Here is a 6,943-nt window from a genome sequence, read left to right as displayed (position 1 = left end):
ATAAACACAATATGCGCCATTACTTCGTCACAGATAGACATACCTAAACAAAAGAGTCCATGCTCTGATCTTTGAAAGCCACCATATATCCAGTGGTGCGGAGTCGTTGGGAAATGACAGACTCCGACTCCAAAATTTCAAAGCTGACTCCTTTACGAAAATCAGTCTGACTCCTACTCTTACTTCACAGACCTAGCTGAATGACTCGTAGGGAAAACGACCGATTCTGACTCCGACTCTTAGAATTTCAAAGTTTCGACTCCCGACTGACTCTGACTACGAATCTGCATCTCTGTTTGCATTCACTACAACTTCAACTCCGAACATTGGGTCAAATGAAATAGTTTTAAGGTCTGTTTAGGTTGTGCATTTGAGATTCATGTCGTTAATGTTAAAATAGTTGTTATCATTTGTGACAAACTTTTTCCATAACGACTTATAAGTTTAGCATTAAAGAGTATCCCAGTTTTAAAAAAAATGTATACAGGTGTCCCTCGTCTAACACGATACTTCTACAATACGGTTTCGGTATTACACGGTACCAAATTTGCGATTATTATAACACGATTTCGATATTACACGGTGCGAAACGTTGAATTGAATGCTTCATGGTTTTGATACAATACGAATGTTATATTTATAAAAAATGGAATTTCATTTTTGTTTAATACATTCTGTTAATTTTTGCTAATATCTCAAATATTTTAGTTTGTTTTTATGAAATTTGGTTTCGATACAACACGGTACACATCCCTTGATTTACATTATTTCTAAGTCTCGAATAACACGGTTTCGATATAACACGGATCACGGTTTCGATGTAACACGGAACACGGTTTCGATATAACACGATACATCTTTACCCGACTTTTCTCCTGCTCATACATAACTAGTATTAAATATAAAACATGTTATTTTTAAAAAAAGTCTCGTACAACACGGTTTCGATACTACACGGAACGAATTAACAGTGTTATACGAGAGACACCCCTGTATTTCATAAACTATTACTCTTAGCACTATAAATGATGCATAAAAATAAAGATAAACATTCGGAGTTTGTTTTCACTCACAAATGTTCTACGTGTGAACTTTTTGAAACACGACACACATCTGACCTGCATTCTAGTTCGTTCCATACATTTTGGAGGGTTTCACTCTAAGAGCAGGAATTAGTAAATGGAAAGAACAAGTCCAATCATTGGCATAGCAAAATCTGAGACAAATTCCCCACGTTACGTGACTCACAGCGACGAACGACTGACACATTTTGCGTGAAACTAGCAAAAGAAACCTTATTTCTTCCAGTGCTTTGTTTTAAAGTTCGTCATGTGATTTGGGGTCTTTGCTTTACGAATGAAAGCATTTCCTTCATTTTATCTCTTCTCAAAGGTTTCGCTGTTAAGTTTTCGTAATGCTACATACATGCGATCTTTCATATCTTACAATGTTGTAGGCAATGGTGGTGTATAAACACCGTCTTTGACGCAACCCCATAAAAAAAATCGCAGGGGGTAAGGTTTGGGAATCTGGATGACAAACGCATAAAGAGTAAATCTCACTAAACATTTGCACGAACAACCCAGGGTTGCGGAACGTGCGCGTTTAAGTTATCACGTACGTTCAAAAAAAACTTGAAATGCTTATCTTTATTTTTAAGTATCATTTACACTGGAAAATATAATAGCTTATAACATTTAAATTTTTAAAACCGGGGCATTCTTTTAAGCAAACCCTGTAAATAAATTGTTTAAACAGCGTGATAAATGTTTGTTGAAATCTTACGCTGGAATGACGACGCCATTTCGGCTAGTTGACTGTCCTGCATACGCTGTGTTGATTTCATTGACTACACAAGGATGACGTTGCACAGGCAATTGATTTGGTGAACTGCTTGATATCATTAGCAGTTAGGATAGTAGAGAACGCTTATGGGTAAATATTCGTATTAACCAATAGTATTTGTCCAGTAATGTTGTCTATTGTTTTTAAAAGGAATGCATAGTTGCTTCTCACCATTCTATCAACAACTGGCTGCGTTGCCCGTCTTACCTCGAAAATAAAAGTTGTGTCAAGTGATGCATTTTTAACAATAGGACTTACATAAAAGGTGTTAAAAATAGTGTATAATTTCCGGGCATCGTATAAAAAAGGCAATTTTACGACTCAAAATTTAAATTCAGACCTGTTTTGATTTTTAAAAATTCTAGCACTTCACTCATTGATATTAATTGGCGTAAACATTCTAATTCACGGATTTTCTTGCAAAGGGTGGGGGGGGGGGGGGAATTTCTGAGCAGGAAAATGGTCTCTTTTAGAAATGGGGCAAAACAGTCGTTTTTATACATATAGATGTACACTGTAAATATTCAGTCACTTTTAGAACACGGGTATCGGTCTTCTCTTTTAGAGCACTTTGAAGTACAGTTTTCGGACTAGTTTTTAAAGAATTTCTAAAAAGTTTTCAGAACACTTATTTCGTTCCACACACTTTTTGGAACTTTTTACAGCAGTTAAGAACACTCTCTGGATTATTTCAGCAAATTCAGCTGTTGATTTAAAAAGCAATCACGCGAGCCAACTTTCAACTAACTGTCTCTGCCCAATGGGCGGTCTTCGACCAGGGCAGGCAGTTGTTTTTGGCAGCACTCCCGATACTATGCGGCAGCGATTCATTGCAAAAAAAAATCCAATAGTATCATAATGAATTTGACTTGTAGCTGAAGAAAGCTTTTGAAATTTAATTTGTAAGAACAAAAGTGATGATTTTCCGAATACGCCCAAATGGGTTCCCAATCCGTTCTCAAATGTGCCCCTAATCTGCTCTCAAGTGTGTTTCCAAGTTTAAATTTATTAAATATTCTGCCCGGAATACATTCGGAACATATTCTGAGCACTTATAAGCGTACTTTCTTTTTAACGATACACTTTTGAAACACATTCTGAGCATTGATCTCTTCATCACTTTCCTTTTCGAAAAGGCACAGTCGGAACACATTTTAGTGCAAATTCAGGCAATTGAAACTTTCCAGACTAAAGTGCTCTAAACGTGTTTCCGATTTGTACTGAGAATTTGCGGAGTAATTAATGACTACGTTTGAAATAAAATCTCAATGTCAGATTCTTCGCAAAGAATTATCTAAACGCTTATGACAATAAAGACATTTTTGTGAACAGAGTGAGGAGAAAACCACCCCAGCAGAACAAATGAAGGATGACAAGTAACGGAAAAAAGGTCGAGGCAGTGACGCATTCTGACGAGCCTCTCATTTTGTCTCTTTCATTGAACTGTAACTTAGGTTGCCATTGCAAATAAAAAATGTGTATCTTCTGAAACTTCTCAAACCTTAACTGACGGAATGATTCTTTTTTGTAACGTAAATAGTAACGTGGGGTGTATACGTGTATCACAAAACGTATGTTAAGCGATACACAAAATTAGGCAAATTGAAGTAGGCAATTTTCCCGTGATTTTTGCATTATTGATTTGTATAAATGCAACTGAAACATTACCGTAAGTGACATATGCAGTTTGATCTAAAAATACTGTAACTATTTAGTGATAGACTAAATAATCCTGATAATGTGTTTTAAAGCTAATATTTATTTGAAATAGGACACATTTAGTTCAATACAGTGAAACCTGTGTATAACGATACTGTCTATAACGATAACCTGTCTATAACATTTTTTTTGACCCCAGCAAAATGTCAGCATGAATAATCAAACTGTCTATAACGATAACCTGTCTATTACGATATCTTTTCAGGTCCCAAAAGTATCGTTCTAGACAGGTTTTACTGTACAACGTTTTGAAATGGTTCACCAGTTTATCCGCAGACTGTTTAAGTTTGATTTTGGTTTCCTCGGGGCCCTACACTGTAAAAAAGGACTGTGTAACCTTACTCCACAAAATCGGCGACAGCTTAACTGCCTCCACTGCTCTGAAGTCACTTAACTGATATAGCTGGTGTAAAGTTACACATCGCTTGTGGAAGGTTACACCATGGCAATGCAACTATAGCGTAACGTCTCACTGATTTCTGGGTAAAGTTGCACCAGAATTTTCTGTATGCTTACAGAGCAATTGCTTGAAAGTTCACACATTAGCAAAAAATTAAGCTTTCATCTGACTTTCTTGAACGATTTATCAAGTTTTTTCTTTTTAACGACACCTATAAACCCATTATTTATTTTAATGTACAAACAACCTGTAACCTTTTGACAGGAATATCGGATTGATCGCAGAGCAAGAGCTTTTACCGCTCGGCCACCAAGGACGGGTTTCGGTTCGCTAATAAGAGTTAACCGGCTCTGCGCCCATTCTGATCTTTACGCATGCGCGTTGAATTCCATAGTGCAAGGTTCATCCAACATTTTGAGTTTTTAAAACAATGATGCTACACACTTCAGAATTCGTGTAACATGACACCTATTACTTCTGCTAATATTACCCTTTCATTTTACAGTGTAATAAACTAGTAATCCGTCAAAACCATTAAGTGGTAGGTACGGCGGACCCTGGGATAACATGGTAGCATTGTATCAGTGTAAACAAATTTAACGTAAACGACTGCTTATTGTTTTAAAGAGCATCAAAATATTATGGTAAAGCTTTTTTACTGCAATATTATGCACGTACAGACCAATTGTCTTGTGTATACTTACGTTTTGTTCTAATTATCTCATTTACGGGTAATAAAAAAAAATGAGTTGAGAGTTACTAATATCATACGGCTTTTTCCATTTTCCATAAATGATTCAAAATGATGCTCCCCCCTCTGAATTTTAAACGTGTGTTTAATAATATTTAAAATGAAGATGGTTGGAAGAGGCCTATAGTATATGTACTGTAACTATGAAACATAAATGAAATTATAACTGTGATTCTGCAGACGGCTTAATGCATGAAAATAGTAGTCTTAAATAAAAAAAAAAAATACCCGAACATTTAATTTATTTGTTTGCAATGATACTTTTTGGGTTATAAATTAACCAATAATATTAAATGAGCTAAAAAGCGAAAAATATTTTTACATGAAGGTATTTTTAAAGGAAATGTGTTGCTGAGGGAAAATAATTTTATGACATAAGTGTTAATATTGTTTTTCGTTCATAAATTCGTAATACTTCATGAACAGTTGTTGCTACGATTGTAATAGTACGAAGGCTGTTCAATAAGTAATAAGACTAAATTTATAAAAAAATAAAGAATAACTTTGATCGTGATAATTAATATGACTTTTTAAAGAGTAACTTCCGTGGAACTAAATGCATTTACGTTCTGTCCACTTTTTCAAAACTTGTAAACCTTAAGTTTGTGAGAGTTTTTTCAAAACCGCCTCCGCAGATTTTAGAATAGCTTTGTTGCTTTCAAAATGTTAGCATTGTAATGGTTTTTTAAGTTTAGGAAACAGCCTGAAATCCCTGGCGTAAAATAATCACTGCGTAAAATAATTCTCATATCAAGGATCTCGAATGCTGATTTTTGCAGACGCAAACAAACTTTAATCGTATAACTTTTGTCCAACGACGCTTCCATTTTGACTACGGGCTGGGCGCCCGCCAACGGACTTCAATTCAATCACGTGAAACTCAGGAACATGAATCTGTACGCGCTATCTGTCGGTAGTTTTTGATAATACAGACAACAGACATTCTTCATGCCACAGAAATTAACATTTTGATGAGTGGTTTCGTGGCAGTAACATCTTATTACTTAAATAAGTCTTATTACTTAAGTAAGTTTTATAACTTAAGTAAGTCTTATTACTTAATGAACAGCCTACGTACATTTAAAACGCATGATTCTAGATCCATATTGTGGAAAGGAGAGCGGGTAGATTCATAAATTAAATTTCACTGTTTAATATTTTCATGACCATTCGAATATATTTAGAATCTGATGAAGAGGTACTTTGACAATAACTTCTGTAGAGAAGCCTTTCTTTGCAAGTTTATTGTAACGCCACTTGGATCTAATAGGGACATTCAAAACGCTTAACTCCAGTTGAATCTCTAAAAAGGGATGGCGGCATTTAATAAATCAAATCTTCATTGTTTCATTTCTTGCTGATTATTACCACTAATGCAGAGTCGGAAGTAGAGAATACCTTCTTTCATGTAACTTCTTTCTAAATTCATAATGGCCCATGAAACAACATTCATTCTCCCGAAAAACGCACCAAATGTGAAAACTTTTGTTTTCTAAATGGCAATCAGTTCTGGGTTTTCCTAAAGATAACAGTAATTAGTTCAACTCAGTCGGTTGCCGTGTTCTAATTGCCACATTCGTATCATCAGCGTTTCCTGGGAATCGGCCATTTGCTGGCTGTCAGTCCGAAAACTATCAGCGAGAAATGGGTTTTAAACGGCGGCCATTTTTCGACTCTCACACAATAACATCGGCACAGTGTCCGCTTTTCCATTTGGGATATTTTCTATTAATTGGAGTAGCTTCCAAAGCACCGCCATCGGCTTAACTAATGGCCGGGCGCTCCGTTCGTGCGTGAACATTGGCGATGGTGAAATGTATGCAGCATACTGGATATCTAATGGCCAACGAGACCATAAATCAGACCCCCTCTGTCTCCCCCCTCTCGTCTCATCTCTTTGTATGACGTTTTAGAAACAGACTGTCTGTTTGCGAGTTGAATTCGGAAAGTTGTTACTGGAAACTTACTAGTGACAACTAAAAGGCATGCTTACGGATTCATTTAGGGTGGAGGGGGAATTAGCTTTCACATGCTTTATTAAAGTTTTTTTATATTAAAGTTTAATTTAATTTGGTAATTTTTAATGTAACCATCATTTAATTTTATACCCCTATGAAAATGTTAATCCTTGTGAATTTATATCGACATAGTTTGAACTGAAAACGTAATAACTGAAACAAAAATACATATTTGCAGATGTATCTATGGAGGATAGGATTCAAACACGT

This window comes from Uloborus diversus, chromosome 2 (assembly GCF_026930045.1).
Source record: "Uloborus diversus isolate 005 chromosome 2, Udiv.v.3.1, whole genome shotgun sequence".
In the NCBI taxonomy this organism is placed as follows: Eukaryota; Metazoa; Arthropoda; class Arachnida; order Araneae; family Uloboridae; genus Uloborus; species Uloborus diversus.
The sequence above is the reverse complement of the archived record's forward strand: the minus strand, read 5'-3'. Positions refer to the sequence as shown.